Source organism: Acomys russatus, chromosome 22 (genome assembly GCF_903995435.1).
Source record: "Acomys russatus chromosome 22, mAcoRus1.1, whole genome shotgun sequence".
Taxonomy (NCBI): domain Eukaryota; kingdom Metazoa; phylum Chordata; class Mammalia; order Rodentia; family Muridae; genus Acomys; species Acomys russatus.
This window is the reverse complement of record NC_067158.1, coordinates 10,606,871-10,624,170: the sequence shown is the minus strand read 5'-3', so window position 1 is coordinate 10,624,170 and position 17,300 is coordinate 10,606,871.

Sequence of the window (17,300 nt, the reverse complement as noted above, 5' to 3'; positions counted from 1 at the left end):
GATCTAAGTCAGTTACCATAGGCAAAGCAGATGGCTGGCTGGCATGCAAAATGCCACTGCCCAGTAAATGTTAGGTACAGTGTACTGTCTGACACTCTGGCTTCTTCTGGGCTCTTTTTCCAACTTTTCAGTAAATTAAGGGACATCTTTTGTAGTATTATTAACCCAGACTTAGTTTTCTTCCTAATCAAACGACAGCCTTGGTTATGATTAACCAACTCTTTGAATCACCTATGAGCAGGTTTTAATGCAACAACCAGTAGGGCCTCTGGCACACTGTTGGTGAAACACAGTCACTCTGCTAGTGTCTGGCAAGGAGAAGATGCACAGTAAATATTTGTTTAATAAGTTAATGAACTTGGCAGAGCTCTTACTATTTCCTACATTCTATTTGTTTGTTTGTGATTAGGTAATAGAGTCACATGACTTAAAATTCAAAAGGAACAAAAAGATATAAATAAAGGCATTGCTCTCCTGACCTCTAAGCACCTAGTTCTCTTCCCCTAAGGTAACTAGCATAACCACTTTCTCATATGGCTTTTCAGAGCTATTTTAGGCACAGATGAGCAAACGTGCTTGCTTACGCATACTCGTCTTTAAACAAATAGCATCATGCACTGATCCAGGCATGATTACTGAAGTGGCTGCACATGTGTGGGTGAGTAGGACCATGGGAGGAGGAATTAGAATAGAAAGCACTGAGAGACAGAAAACAACCAGAGATTAACAGTGTTGGTGCGTGTGTGGAGCGCTGAGGGCCCGGACTCGGGACTCGTGATCAGGGAAGGAATTGCTTGAGGATTTTTATTTACTTGTGCTAACATAAACATAATGACACAGAGCATTTCTCCCACATTCAAAATGCCCTCATGTCCCTTAGCAAGCAAGGCTACTTTCACTGAGCTCACATGCTCATCCAGCCACTTTGTCAGGCTGATTGATTGGCGACAGCCTTGTGAGCAGGGTGAGTCACAGCATTGGTCCGCATGCTTATTCAGTCAATTCTCGTAGAAACCAACCGAGATAGCCAAGACAGAGAAATATGTGGCCAGTGTGGCACAGCGAGTAATCGTCAAAGCCCTAACTGTGAAACCGGGCAAGCTCCAGTCAAGATGTTCAGGCTCCATCATAGACCTCATGCAGTTTGCCACCATATGTTTGAGGTGGGGTGTAGGCTTTGACCTTTTCCCAACCTACTTTATTTGGGGTTCTTTAATGCTTATACCTCCCTTCCAACCCTCCTACCCTAGATAGAAGAGAAAGGAGGTTTAGGGGAACAGGAGAAGTAGACTTTTTTAGACTCGGTTCCTGGGAGGATTCCCCTGGCGTAGTCGGCAGGATTTCAGCAGACCAGCAATTCAACCAAAGTTGCTGCTGGAACCTGGAACCCCCAAAGTGTTCTCTGGCATGGTTCTCTCTAGGAGTGTCTTGAGAAGTGGAGCGATGAGCAGCCAAACAATACCAAGACCCAAAAAGCCCCAGCCTCCTGTTTTGGGAATATATATATATTCTCCGAGTCTGTACTAGGATATGTTTCAGCTGGCAAAAAGCAAGCCCCCCACATGAGGTGGTTCATCTCCTAGTAGATAAATATCACCTGTTCTCTCACAGCCCACACTTGGGATCAAAACAAAAACATGTTTACATTCACTGTAGTGGGGGCACCTTAGGATAATTCCAGAAGACTTGTTTACACCTTCAAGGGTGCCTCAGGCAGCTAGCTGCTTCTCTCCATAGCTGCCCATCCGTCAGTGGACAGAGTCACACTCAACTTGCCTTTGACACTGCACCCAGCCATGCTGCTTCTGAGAAATTATAGCATCTAGAGCCACCTCTTTATGTTAAAGAGCTGATGTGGCCAGTCATTACTAGGAATGACAAGTATCTCTGCCTGTCTATGGTGTCATGTCATTCTGAAACCACAAGGAATGTGGTTAAGTCCCCTGGTCACATCTCTCAACAAAAATGGATCACTTGCACTGTTGTCTTCAAAGAGCCTTCCTCTTGGACTATGTTAATTCACAGTGATGGTCAACAGGCCTTCCCTAGAGAGTAGCCTACAAAAGGAATTAATTCTACTATGCATTCAGATCAGCCAGGGCCACATAATACCACCTTGTCTTAAAACTTTCTTATAAAGATGGACCTTTCAAAGAAAGAGCATGGTTAATGGAAGCTGTGGGACAAATGTTCACTTAAGATAAGTTTTATTAAATATAGCTAAGCATTTCAGGTCCTTTAACCTTTCTTTTTGTTTTGTTTTGGGTTTTTTTTTTGTTGTTGTTGTTGTTGTTGTTTTTGTTTTTTGAGACACGGTTTCTCTGTGTGGCCTTGGCTGTCCTGGACTCACTTTGTAGACCAGGCTGGCTTTGAACTCAGAGATCCACCTGCCTCTGCCTCCCGAGTGCTAGGATTAAAGGCGTGTGCCACCATGCCCAGCCTCCTTTAACCTTTCAAGACCAAAGTTTGCTATGTATTTGTGTTGCCAATTAACTTTGAGATACATTGTTAATATCATTTTTGAATAAGAAAAGCTACTTCCAGTCAGTATAGGATGAAAGAAAATATTAGAATGCATTTGGTAGCATTTCAATTCTGAGAGAAGAAATAGAATAATTCTCTTTCCTGGAAATGTAGCTCATCTTCAACACATTAATGCCCAATGCCTGATGAATGATGCATTTCCTCTCATGTTCCTCTGTATGGTCTATTTTCACAGTACAGATCTCCAGAAACTACAGTTACAGAAGGAAAAGCCACACAGAGCACTTAGTGCAGTTCCAGGGCTTGTGTGGGTGACACCAGGCAAGCCATGGGTTCCTGGGCTTTTGGGTGGATTATGAGGATGGTCTGCCTCAGCATGAAAAAAGTAATAAAGCTTTGTTGAAAGTATAAATCTTAGTCTGTGGTGTGTGTGTGTGTGTGTGTGTGTGTGTCTGTGTGTCTGTGTGTCTGTGTAGTCTTGCTCTGCCAGGCTGCACATCATTCCCTGGGGACAGTCTCTCACTGTACCTGAAGTTCAGTTTTGCCTTGTGGCCATACCAGGCCTTTACCTTGGTTCTAGAGATTCAAGCTCTGGTCCCTGTGCTTGCCCAGCGGACACTCTAACCTACTGATCCATCTTTTCAGCCTCCAGAGTTTATCTTAACTCTTGGTTCTCCTACTATTTCTGGACTTAGCTACAAAATGTGAGGTGAGCCTGTATTTCCACACAACCAGGTGTTAGAAGCATGAGTCCTGCCTATGAGAGAGCCTGTCCACTCTAAATCTGGTCCAGTAGCTTGGATCCCTCTACCTGGGCTCTACAGTGGCTTAGAGGAGGGCTAGAGGGCGTCTGGGTAGAGCCTAGGTATTCTAGACAGAGCCCGAGCCGCAAGACTCAGGAGGCTGAAACCAGTTCTCTGCTCCTCCTTCCTTCAGAGACTCTGGGACTGACTACTGCTGAGCCAAAGTGAGATTCTCTAAATGTAATCTGGGTTTTGTTTTATTTTGTTTTTTAGTTTTTCAAGACAGGGTCTCTTTGTGCAGCCTTGGCTGTCCTGGACTTTGTAGATCAGGCTGGCCTTGAACTCACAGAGACCTGGCTGCCTCTGCCTCCCGAGTGCTGGGAGTACTGGTGTGCGCCACTGTCCAGGCTTGAGCACGATCTGTCTAACTGAAACAAGCCTGCAGTCAGAGTCAACTCGGCTTCCGGGTGAGACTTACAGTGCAACCTCTTTTATTACTCAAATTCATCATAAGTATAGCATATAAAACAGCCATCACATACTTCAGCTCACCACTACACTTTAAGAGGTTGGGGTAACCTGGGGCTTTGAGGCTCACATCTGTAACCCCAGCGCTTCAGAGGCTGAGATAGGGGAATCATAAGTTCAAGGCCAGCCTTCTATACACAATGAAGCTTTGTCTCAAATGTAAGATAAAAAATATTTTTAAAGACTAGGGACGAAGTGCTTGGGCAGCCTATGATAATGGCACAATGTGAAAAGTTACTGGAGCAGCAAGATGCTAACACCCTTTCACTACCCAGCAGTCGCCTGCGTGGACAGGCTACACAAACGCTGACACGCTTCTAGCTCCAAATCAGCAGGTCGGGGCCCAAGCATCCTTTCACAGAGCTTGCTCCTCAGCTGTTTACCTCACAGTTCACAAAAATAGCAAAATCACAGGTATAAAGCAGCAATGAAACAGTGTTGGGGTGGGGTCTCCCCAGCCAGCGTGAGGAGCAAGGGTGAGAGCCACTGCTCTAAATTGTTAGTCTAGCAGTTCTGATGGAAACTGTTCCGCCAGTTCTGTGGTGAAAAGGGTGAACGGCTGCCGGGTATCACTATTATTGTCATAGTCCCTTTATCAAACCCCGCAACCGACATTTATAGGTAAGAATGTACAGTAAGCAGCAAGTACTTGGAAACTTGTCCGTTACGGTTTCCCCTCACAGAACTTCTGCGGAGGGTTTTTTTTTTTAAACCCCTTACAGTTAAGAAAAAGCAAAACTCTTTCATAATTAGTTTCTAAGGAAGTCATGTAGAGGCTATGTTAGTAACAGAAGCTTTAAATTGCTGTCTCCAATAGGACAAAAGCCTCTAAGGAAAAAGATTATTTTTTTCTGTAAGAGGAGGAACATATATAAATAATCATCGGCATCTATTTTCTCAGTTCATTTCAAAGAGCAAGAGTTAACTAAATCATTTTACAGTGACGTCACTTCCTGCTGCTCCCTCAAAATTGAGAATACAGCAAATATTTGCATAGGTTTATTATTCACACTGAATCATGAATAATTCACTTTGTACAGACAGCTGGGTAAACAAGAGATTTGGAGTTTCCCTTCCACATTCCCTTTTCATTGACTGGAAGGAAACTTCATTACTGTTGATTTGATTTGATTTCCAGGGATATCCTGGTCTTCCTCCCAAATGAAGGAACCCCACCTTCCATGGAGTTTGTTTTTGTTTTTTCAATTTACTTCTGTCAATTTTTTGTTTGTTTTTCGAGACAGGGTGTGTGTGTGTGTGTGTGTGTGTGTGTAAGTGTAACAGCCCTGGCTGTCCTAGAACTCTCTTTATAGACCAGGCTGGCCTCGCCATCTGCCTCCCAAGTGCTGGGATTAAAGGCCTGTTCCACTGCCTTTCTGTCAGTTCTTAAATTAGACCTTACCAACTCTATATGTTTATTGTAAAATAAAAATGTATCTCAGCCATTCAGTTCTGTAGTCTGCAAGACAACAGAAAACGTGTGTTTCCTCATCTTTCCTGCATCAGAGCATTTTAAGGCTGGATTTCCCCTTGCTCAAATACTCTTAGTGCTAAGAATGGTTCCCTCGAATTCAGTCTGCTTCAGCTCTGGCTGTGGGTAACAGTTTCACAAGCACTTGACTCTCTCCTGCCAGCTGGTTCTCATTTCCCTCTGCTCCTCCCAGCTCTACATGAGGAAGAGAAGCAAGTATTACTGCTCTCAGGTTTACCCAACACATAGCAACTTCTGAGCAAGGGGCAGACTTCAGCAAAGGTCAAGGATGTTTCCACGGCTGTGGACGTCACGCATCAGATGGTGATAGTAACCCTGTGGCTTAGGAGGGAATTAGGCTTTCCGTAACTCACCCAGCACCAGTTGATGGGTTATAGTATATCCTTGGGAAATCTTTGTTCTTTGTTTCAGCCTGGCAAACAACTAGGAGTTTAGCCACCCACCAAAGGCCACGCATCCACCCTCACTCTATTTGTTGAAAACAAACAGAGGTCTGAGTTAGTAACACACATCACAAAATATGAAGGTCACAGAGAATATATAGTGAGCATTCCAAAGAAACTAATCACAATTTAAGTAATATAGTGCTTACCATGTGATGGGTGTTACACGTATTAACTCTTTAATTATTACAACTCTTTGAGGTAGGTACAGTCTTTATCCCTACTTTACAGCCAGGACACCAAGTTATAGAGAAATTGAGTAATTAAAATAACCACAGGGAATGGTACAGTGAGGATTTGAACCCAGCAGTCCGGTTCTAATTCTGTGCTTTTCTGTGTGTGTGTGTGTGTGTGTGTGTGTGTGTGTGTGTGTGTGTGTGTGTATGTGACCGCTTTCCTGTGTGTGTGTGTGTGTGTGTGTGTATGTGTGTGTGTATGACTGTTTTTCTGTGGTGTGTGTGTGTATGTGAGACTGCTTTCCTGTGTGTGTGTGTGTGTGTGTGTGTGTGTGTATGTGACCGCTTTCCTGTGGTGTGTGTGTGTGTGTGTGTGTGTGTGTGTATGTGACCGCTTTCCTGTGGTGTGTGTGTGTGTGTGTGACCGCTTTCTTATGGTGTGTGTGTGTGTATATGTGCGTGTGTGTGACTGCTTTTCTGTGGGGTGTGTGTGTGTGTGTGTGTATGACCGCTTTTCTGTGGGATATGTATGTGTTTGTGTGACCACTTTTGTGTGGAGTGTGTGTGTGTGTGTGTGTGTGTGTGTAAGTAAATATTTAATTTAATGGACCATATCCGTATAAATTTCTTAATTTTTTTCAATTCATTATGCCCTGTGAGCATTCTCTCACAGAAAGAGACCAATTTTACTGAGTATTCAGACCGTTTTCTAAGTATTTTGTTTCTTTGTGTGATATATATGTATGTACACGTGTGTGTCATGGGTGTGTGCGTGTATGTGTGTATGTGTTTGTGCGTGTGTACAGGTGTGGTCACCTATGCATGTCCACAATGGAGGCCAAGGTTCATACTGGCTGTCTTCCTCTATTGCTCTTGGTTTTTTGTTTTTGTTTTTTTTTTTATACAAGGTCTCTTATTGAACCTGAACTCACAGTTTCAAGTATATTGGCTGGTCAACAAGCCCCTGAGGTCTGCCTGTCTCCACTGCCACCCCATCAGTGAGGTTCTGGGCATGCTCTGTCACGCCCGGCATTTACATAGGTGTTGGGGATCTGAACTCCTATTCAGTGCGTGTGCCTACACAGCAAGCACTTTACCGACTGGCCAATCTTTCCAGCTCCCGTCACACTGTTTTCTTAGTCTATGCAGTGAATACTTTAAGAGCACTTAAGATCGGTGGGGCCAAGTGGGTGCTGCTGGTTTAGCAGTGCCTTACTCCCTGAGCTCCAGAGCTGCCTTGAAAGTGAACTGAATATAACTTTTTTGTTTGTTTGTTTGTTTTTAATATTTATTATTATGTATACAGTGCTCTGCCTACATATACATCCACAGACCAGAAGAGGGCAGGAGATCTCACTATAGATGGCTGTGAGCCACCATGTGGTTGCTGGGAATTGAACTCAGGACCTCTGGAAGAGCAGTCAGTGCTCTTAACCACTGAGCCATCTCTCCAGCCCCTATTTTTGTTTCTTAAGACAAGGTTTCTCTGTGTAGCCTTGGCTGGCCTTGAACTCAGATCTGAGTGCTGAGATTACAGGCATGTGCCTGGCTCTGAATAAAAATTTTAAGCAACTTGAAAAAACAGTGTTGCCTAGAGCCACTGTGACTTTTCCCTTCAATGCACTTTACCTCTTTTTTTTTTTTTTTTGGTTTTTGGTTTTTGGCTTTTGGTTTTTCCAGACAGGGTTTCCCTGTGTAGCTTTGGCTGTCCTGGACTCACTTTGTAGACCAGGCTGGCCTGGAACTCACAGAGACCCACCTGCCTCTGCCTCCCGAGTGCTGGGATTAAAGGCGTGCACCACCACGTCCGGCTCAGTTTCTTATTTGTGAGGTCGGGGGGGGAAAAGTAAGTGTGTGAAGAAAAATAAAGGTCAGCCAGCAGGGAACTCAGGGCTCAGGCTGTGCCTCGGTCTGGCTGGCTCCCTCTCCTGGTGCTGATTGCAGTGGTGGGGAGGAAGAGGAGGAGGAAGAGGAGGGGGGAGGAGGAGGGGGAGGAGGAGGGGGAGGAGGAAGATGGCTGGGGAAGGGAAAAAAACCCTATTACTATATATTACATTGCATTAAATAGAAATATCTAAGAGCAAGTACAGTTTGGTCTTTGCTCCTGCAGATTACAGCCTCTGGCCAAGTTACACGCCGTCCTGTCAACAGCACAGAGAGGCGCTGGCCAACCTCAGGGGTAGCAAGAGGAAACTGATATTAAAGACTTTTCCCTTGGTAACTGAGTAGCACTCACTAATTTACTATACTTGTTCTGTCTGAGTCATGTTTTTCTGTATGTCCCAGACTTGTCTCAAACAGGCCTTCTGTCTCAGCTCCTTTTGTGTTGGCACTGGACACATCCTACCACCTGACTCCATAGACTGACAGAGAGAAAACCAAATCAACATGCTCAGAGAAAAGGAAAAAGTCGATGGTGTTCATCCTTGGGGGGAAAAAGGAAAGAAGGAAGCTCTACCTCTGAGCAGTTTCCCTGTTCTCAGGTGGCCAAGAGGAGAGAGAGGCCAGGCAAGCACTCAAAGTGCTGCTCTGGGACTTGCTCTCATATGCACATAAATTTCCACAGTAAGTACCTTCTGGAATTTGCATCCACTGAGTTGCTCTCTAACTTCCTGTCCAATGTTTAGACTTGAATTGTGCTACCAGAAAATCCTTGCATATTAATTACTAAACTAACCCTTTTTCTTCTTGGAAACCAACACTCCCTGATTGAAGCTGTATAACCTATTGTTTGTCCCTGTAAAACACTTTCCCCCACATCCCAGTGCCTGGTCCAAGGTGCCCTGCGAGTGATGCCAGCGGACTTTAGATGTGGGGCCAGGTTGAGAAATGGATGAGATGAAATTTATCTTTAGGCCTAAAACTAAGGCCAAATCTCCTTATGTGCAAAGTCTTGAGCACTCATCCTACTTTATTCTGTCTTTATTTTCCCTGACAGTTTTGAGGGGGTGGCAGAGCACTGGGGCAGAGCCTAGTTAGCCATTCCACCTACAGTCTGTTGTGGAAGATCTTCAACAGCTGCTGCTGCTGCTGCTGCTGCTGCTACTGCTGGTCACAACCCCACTCACTAGTTGTCAGACTCCAAAGATCCCTCCTCCAAGGCAAGGCAGTGATTTGGGGGGCAGTAAATGTAAAGTGCGGTCTTTCCACAGGGAAGATGTAAACAGTGAACAGCAGTGATCTCCCGGCTGACTACATGGCCACACACTGCATAGGAACAGTTCATCCCAGGACGCACTGCATGTACAGTGGTCCCACAGGACTGTATCACCTGCTGACATGGCTGCCAACTTAGAGTCGGAACACTCTATGTTTGCACAATGATGAAATTGCCTAACCACGCATTGCTCAGATCGCCTCCCTGTTGCTAAGTGACATGAAACTGTAAGGGTACCCCATAGCCTGGAGAGCCTGAGCCAGCCGCCTCAGTCACAGTTTATGGAAGAGGCAGGCCTTAGTGGTGCAGTGTATGTCCTGTGGCTTGGCTCTCCCCTCACCTGTGTCTTCCTCCACACCTTATTAAAGTGTAGTAAATGCTGTCCAATAGTCAGTCAGTGTTTGGCCTTGGAGTCCTTCTACCCTCTCCTGACAGGCTCTGACAGGGAGAGCTGCCTGCCCTCCCTGTGTCCTCACACCCTGCCTTCCCTTCCTCCAGGACTCCCGAAGGCCATTCCTCCAATCCTGCTATCCAGGAAAGCCACTTACAATGTCAACCTAGATATTTTCTCCCACAGCTAAATTCATTTGCTCTACAGTTTATCTTTCTACATGGAAGCCAGTTCTGCTAAGAGACTGCAAACAGGCAATGACATAGTATTCTAATATCCCAAAGCCCTAAGGGTTACTCATAGCAGTGTACATGTGAGCAACCTGGTCAGCCTCACAAGAATCATCTGTGAGCCGGGTGTGGTGGCGCACGCCTTTAATCCCAGCACTCTGGAGGTAGAGACAGGCAGATTGCTGTGAGTTCAAGGCCGGCCTGGTCTACAAAGTGATTCTAGGACAGCCAAGGCTACACAGAGAAACCCTGTCTTGAAAAAATAAAAATAAAAAATAACAACAACAAAAAATCATCTATGAATGGACAGAAATTAGAAGAAAGTGAAATAATTTACATTATTTATATACATTATAATCACTATATACATCAAGTAATTTCCTCTTGCCCTCCAAATCCTTCTTTCTTTTTTCTTTTTGCTATTATTTTATGTGTGTGAGTATTCTGCCTATATGTGTGTATGTACACTATATGCATACCTGGTGCTCACACAGATCAGGAGAGGGTACAGGACCCTCTAGAACTGGACTTAAGGATGGTTGTGAACCACCATATAGGTCCATACACACACACACACACACACACACACACACACACACACACACACACTTCAGGATACTCTACCCTTCTTCTGCCCAGGTTCCTGCCTCCAAACATGGGCATCACCACATCTTTCCCAGGCAGAGCCAGGCCTAGATATAAGTGTGCTAGGTCTAGTCTGTGCCTAAAACCTGCAGCAGCTCCCAGGTCGGGTGCTGTCTGGCAGCTTTAGCACTGGCAACTCTTGCTCCCTTCACCTCGGGGGCTGAGCTCTTCGCTGCAGCGCTCTGCTTTGCTTTCACCTTTGTGACTCTCGTAGGTCTCAGGTTAATCACTGTTTCCTTCTGGGATTCTCTCTGCTATGGATCAGCATCCCTCCTTTGTGTCCCTCTCCCACCCTTCTCACCTTCTTGATCTGGCCCCCCCTCTTGCCCTGAGCTGTAAGCTCCCTGGGAAGAGGCCGGGGAAGGAGGAGACCTTGCCCCACCTCCTGCCTCAGGGCAAGTGAGGAAGAAGGGTGAATGAATTCCTGGCACCTTTCCTAGAACATAGACAGTGCTCAATTATTTTTTAAGCATGTTACTCTTGAAAATATTTGCATTTCGCCAGGCGAGGTGACGCTCACCTTTAATCCCAGCACTTGGGAGGCAGAGGCAAGTGGATTTCTGTGAGTTCAAGGCCAGCCTGGTCTACAAAGTGAGTCCAGGACAGCCAGGGCTACACAAAGAACCCTGTCTTGGAAAGAAAAAAATCAATTAAGACAATTAAGACAGTCACAGTCCCACCTGATAAAGACAATCACTTGAGATGTTTTTTGATGTCATAAGTGATTCTGGACTGTGTCAGTATATTAAGTTTCTGTTGCTATGCCCAGACACTATGATCTTGGCAACGCTTTTTGTTTGTTTGTTTTTTGGGTTTTGGGTTTTTTGAGACAAGGTTTCTCTGTATAACTGCCTTGACTGTCCTGGAGCTCACTTTGTAGATCAGGCTGGCTTCAAACTCAAGAGATCTGCCTGTCTCTGATGGTATTAAAGGTATGCGCCACCACTCTTGGTTCCTGGCTCGGCCATTACAACTCTTATAAAAGAAAACATTCAATTGGGTCTGCCTTATAGTTCAGTCCATTACTGTCATGGTGGGAAACATGGTGGAGTGCAGGCAGACATCGCGCTGGAGAAGGAGCTGAGAGTTCTACACCTGGATGCACAGGCAGCAGGAAGAGACTGAGCTACACTGGGCCTGGCTTAAGCATCTGAGACCTCAGTGCCAGCCCCCACAGTGACACACTTCCTCCAACAAGGCCACACCTCCTTATAGTGCCCCTCCCTTCTAGGGGCCATTTTCAGTCAAACCACTACAGTCAAGTGGACAGTTAATGCTAACTAGGACTTATACCAAGTCCTTTGAATAAGGTGACACATGACCCCCAAGGTCAGTAGCCCCTGACCCAGGCACAGACCACAGAGGAGGTGATAGTGGTGTCCAAAATGTCAGACGGGAGGCACCCATAATGGCCAGCCCAGAGGTAGGAATTAAACTTGATAGCGACCCAGATGGGATAGGGACTGGGAGGCTCTCAGAGGTTCCCTGTGAAACGTTAAGGGACTTGTCTAAGAACAAAGAGAGACTAGGAATTGGGCTAGGGAGGTGGCACAGCAAGCGAAGGTGCCTGCTACCAAAGCTGAGGACCTGACTTCAACCCCTAGGACCCACATGGTGGAAGGTGAGCAGCAACTCCTGCTTGTTGTCCTATGACCTCGACCTATAAGCTGTGGCACATGGATGCAATACACAGACAGACAGACAGACAGATTTGGTTTGGTGTTTTTGAGACAGGGTCTCTCTGTGTAGCCTTGGCTGTCCTGGACTCACTTTGTAGACCAGGCTAGCCTTGAATTCACAGAGCTCTGCCTGCTTCTGTCTCCCCAAGTGCTGGGATTACAGATGTGTGCCACCATGCCCAGTTTACAACTTTTTAAAAAAGAGACTAAGAATCTAACACAAGCTTTTACTATCCAGAATCTAAAACTCATATTTTTCGATCAAGAATGATAAATGTTGAGATCAGACATAGTTTTGACGTACAACCAAAACATGCATTTTATAGTGCATTTTACATGCAATTAGACCCTTATTTGTCACCATGCACAAAACTCAAGTCCAAGTGAATTAAAGACCTCAACTTAAAACCAGAGACATTAATTCAGTTAGAGGAAAAAGTGGGGAAGAGCCTGGGACACATAGGCACAGGAAACAACTTCCTGAGCAGTACACCAACAGCCCAGGCCTTAATGTTAATTAATAAATGGGACCTCATGAGGCTGAGAAGCTTCTGTAAGGCAGGAGACACTGTCAAGAGAACAAAGCGACAGCCTACAGAATGGGAAAAAATCTTCACCAACCCTTCATCTAACAAAGGTTTAATATCCAAAATATATGAAGAACTCAAGAAAGTAAACACCACAAAACCAAACAACCCAATTGCAAAATGGGGCTTGGAACTTAACAGAGAATTCTCAACAGAGGAATATCAAATGGCGAGAAACACTTAAAGAAATGCTCGTCCTCGTTAGTCATCAGAGAAATGTAAATCAAAACAACACTGAGATTCCATCTTACACCCATCAGAATGGCTAAGATCAAAAACTCAAACGACACCATATGTTGGCGAGGATGTGGAGAGAGAGGAACACTCCTTCATTGCTGGTGGGAATGCAAACTAGTACAACCACTTTGGAAATCTATCTGGTGCTTTCTCAGAAAAATGGGAATAGGGCTTCCTCAAGACCCAGCCATCCCACTCCTTGGAATATACCCAGAAAATGCCCTACCACACAACAGGGACATATGCTCAACCATGTTCATAGCTGCTCTATACATAATAGCCAGAACATGGAAACAGCCTAAGTGTCCCTCAGTAGAAGAATGGACTAAGAAACTGTGGTACCTTTACACTGTGGAATACTACTCAGCTCTTAAAAACAAGGAATTCCCGAAATTTGTGGACAAATGGATTGATCTAGAAATTATCATAATGAATGAGTTCACCCAGAAGCAAAAAGAGACAAACGGTATATACTCACTTATATCAAAACACTAGTCCAAGGGATACGTACCATGAAATCTTTACTTTCCAAGAAAGTGGGTCAGAGGAGAGGACATCCTATTGAGACTTTTGGCAAGAGTAGCATGGAAGAATGGGGAAATAGTAGGACCCACAGGGTCCTGGAAACCTACAAGAAGAACTTTATGACAGACAGATCTGGGTCCTGGGGTCCTCCTCAAACTAAGGCACCAGCCAAGGAGAATATAGGCAGTAAGCTTCGAATCCCTACCAAGACCTAGCTGACGAACAGGATATTCTCCACCACTGAGTGGAGAGTGAGATCTGACTCTCACACGAACTCCAGTGCCCCTTTTCTGACCATGTCCCCTGGATAGGGAGGCCTGGCGGCACTCAGAGGAGGGATAGCAAGTTACCAAGAAGAGACTTGATATTCTAAGAGCATATATATGGGGAGGAGGTCTCCTTCAATCACAGACATAGGGGAGGGGAGAATGAGAGGAAACGGGAAGGGCTAACAATCGAGATGTAATATGAATAAATTAATTAAAAAATTATATAGTGCATTTTACATTTACATACCACTTGCCCATTTATAGAAGTATACTATTGAGGCTGGAGAGCTGGCTCAGCAGTTCAGAGCACAGACTGCTCCTGCAGAAGATCCAGGTTCAGTTCCTGGTGGCTCCCACGAGCCTGTAGCTACAAACCTAGGAAATCAAACACTTCTGCCCTCCAAGAACACCAGACATGCATATGCTGCACAGGCATGCATACAGACAAAACACTCATACAATGAAACAAGTAATTTGTTCTAAATGAGTCTAGGTTGAAGAGATGGCTCAGCAGTTAAGAGCAACTTGCTGCTTTTCCAGAGGACCAGAGTTTGATTTTCAACTGGCAACCATTTGTTTGTTTGGTTTTTTTGTTTTGTTTTGTTTTGGTTTGGTTTGGTTTTTGGAGACAGGGTTTCTCTGTGCAGCCTTGGCTGTCCTAGACTTGCTTTGTAGTCCAAGCTGGCCTCGAACTCACAGTGATTCACCTGCCTCTGCCTCCTGAGTGCTGGGATTAAAGGCGTGTGCCACCACGCCCGGCTTCACAACAATTTGTAATTCCAGTCCCAGGGGAATCTCTCGTCTGGCCTTTGCAGGCACTGCTCAATTGTGATACGTAGACATTCATGCAATCAAATCTCCCCTAAACATAAAATAATATGTAAATCTTTTTTAAAGTAAAATTTTAAAAAGAGTCCTGTGGAATCTTGGTGGGGGTAGGAAGAAGAAAGAGAAGAAGGGAGAGAGAGGGCAGAGCTAGTCTGGTTGGCGTAAGGACAAGGACAAAGGCCTCACAGTGAGTTTTCTCTTTGCTCTGGCCCTCACTGCCATCTGCTGAAGCAGACCCACTGTCTGTCTGAAATTTTGGTGGTGAAGAATGCAGCCATATTGGGAGAAACCTCTGATTTGGTTGAGATGGGAGAGTGAGGCCTACAGCAGTGGCCGCCAGACCCGAGCATATGAAATGTGTGGTGGTGGCGCACACCTTTAATCCCAGCACTCAGGAGGCAGCGGCAGGCTGAGTTCCTGGCCAGCCAGGTCTACAGAGCGAGTTCCAGGACAGCCAGGGCCACACAGAGAAACCCAGTCTTGAGAGAAAAACAATGTGGCTACTCAGAACCTCAGAGAGTCGGGGAATTTGCATTCCTCCCAGGTATCCCAGCAAGTTCCGGTGCACTTTCTCTTCCATTTGCTCTAGCAGGCCAGTGCTCCTTTTTTTTTTTTACTTCTTTCTATACATATAAGCCGTTCTTTCTCTGCATAATAGGCCCATCCCACTGATTCCTTACCACCTCTCACTATCAAAATGCAAACTTCACTATTCAAAAAACAGAAATCTATGTGCACTGAATAGGCAAACAGAGGGGGAAATGCCCATATGCTGGAATATTACTCACCTTTAAAACAGAATAAAATTCTAATACACATTACAGTAGTGATGACACTTGAAAGCATTGTGGTTAGTGAGATGCACCAGTCACAAAGGAACAATAACTACATCATTCCATGTCTATGAATTATCAAGAAGCAGCAAGTTCAAAGAAAGTAGAAGTGCGATTGCCAGGAGCAGAGGAGAGGGGCACTGGAGAGTTATTACCTAATGAACATAAGGTTTATAGCATGAGGCATTTGTGAAAATGCATGGTGCTGATGGATACACAGTGTTGTGGATGTAGTCACCACTGACTAAAAATATATATATATATATATATAATTAAGAAAAGTACAATTAAGAAAAACAACAAAAAAAATACACTTGAAGCATATTTCATTTACCATTTTGTAGGTAAGAAGACACTATAGTACAGGCTGGCCTCAACTTCCTGAGACAGGCATGGACCTCCTGCTAAGAGGCTGATGGGAAATGTAGTAAGGCTGAGGCCCTTGGCTGTTTCGAGGCTCAGACAGAGAGGAAGAATAACAGATGGAAAAGGGGAAAGGCAGGTGGTGGCTAGAATGATATTTTAGAAACAGTGAAAATGGGTGTGAGCTGACATGGAGTGCCAGCCAGCAAAACTGTTAACCCTGGGACCACTAGTGAGGCCCTCCAGAGGGGACAGCTGTAGCACTCACTGCAAGGCCCTAGAAATCTGAGGGATGGATCTGAAGACAGTGGAGTGCTGAGGGGGTGATAGAAAAGAAGCTGCCTCCTGTCTGTGGTAGAGGCTTAAGAGGGCAGAGCTGAGGTGTGCTCTGTGTGCTGTAAGCTCAAAGGGCTGGGTAGCAACTCAAAGTTCATTTTTATTTAAAAAAGGAGGAGGAGGAGGAGGAGGAGGAGGAGGAGGAGGAGGAGGAGGAGGAGAAGAAGAAGAAGAAGAGAAGAAGAAGAAGAAGAAGAAGAAGAAGAAGAAGAAGAAGAAGAAGAAGAAGAAGAAGAAGAAGAAGAAGAAGAAGAAGATGGTGGTGCCGGGAGAGCTAAGAGCACTGGCTGCTCTTCCAGAGAACCCGGGTTCAATTCTCAGCACCCATGTGGCAGCTCACAACTTGCCTGTAACTCCAGTCCCGGGGGATCTGACACCCTCAGACATACAAGCAGGCAAAACACCAATGCATGCAAAGTCCAGTACATAAGAACAGCAACATGGGTGATGCCATGGTACTCAGTGTGTGCAGTGTCCCAGCCTCAGCACCCAGCAAAACAAGAACCTCATGAATTGCGATGAATGAGAAAGCAAAAAAACAACAAAACAAACAAACAAACAACAACAACAACCAAAAAAAAAAAAAAAAAAAAAAAAAAAAGGGAAAAGAAACGAGGAGGAAAGGCCAGTCTGGGTCTGCAGGCCTGGCATGGGGTGTCACTGCCCTGCTCTGAGTTTGGTGCGTAGTCCTGAGTTCCAGGCACTGGGCAGTTTTCCAACTTGGATGGAGAAGTTACTCAACAAGAAAAAGCTAACTCCAGACAGCTCGTCGGGAAATGTGGGGAGTCAGTGCCTGGGTGGTTTTCATGCTAATCCAGGATTTATTAAAGCTGAGAAAGCGAGCAGCAGAGAGGGCTTTTATAAGGACACTCTTCTACAAGTAGAGTCATCAGCAGCATTTCGATAGAAAATGGGTTTCTGCCTGAAATTTCCTGAGTGAGGCAGCTGGGAAGAAGAGCCGGCTTCCTCTTCAAGTCTGGGAGACTCCAGCAGTGGGCCCGTCATACTTACACACACACACACACACACACACACACACACACACACACACACACACACACACCTGTACAGTTTTTATTTGCTCTTGGGAGGAATTGGACTCTAATAGTTAAGTACGTCACCTCACCACCACCCCCGCCCTGTTGCCCCTAAATGTGCTGTGACTTGGCTTTTATCTCTGCCAGTTACTTGGTGGCCTTTACTACACTAACAGTTTATATGTAAGTTAAATTGTTTAAAATCCGCAAAGGTAGATGGGGACGCCGTGCTCAAAGTCATTTGTAAATATCTGTCAACAGTCAAGCTTCTCTATCCATGGGTTCTACATCTGTGTTCCAGGCCTCGGAGCTGTAGG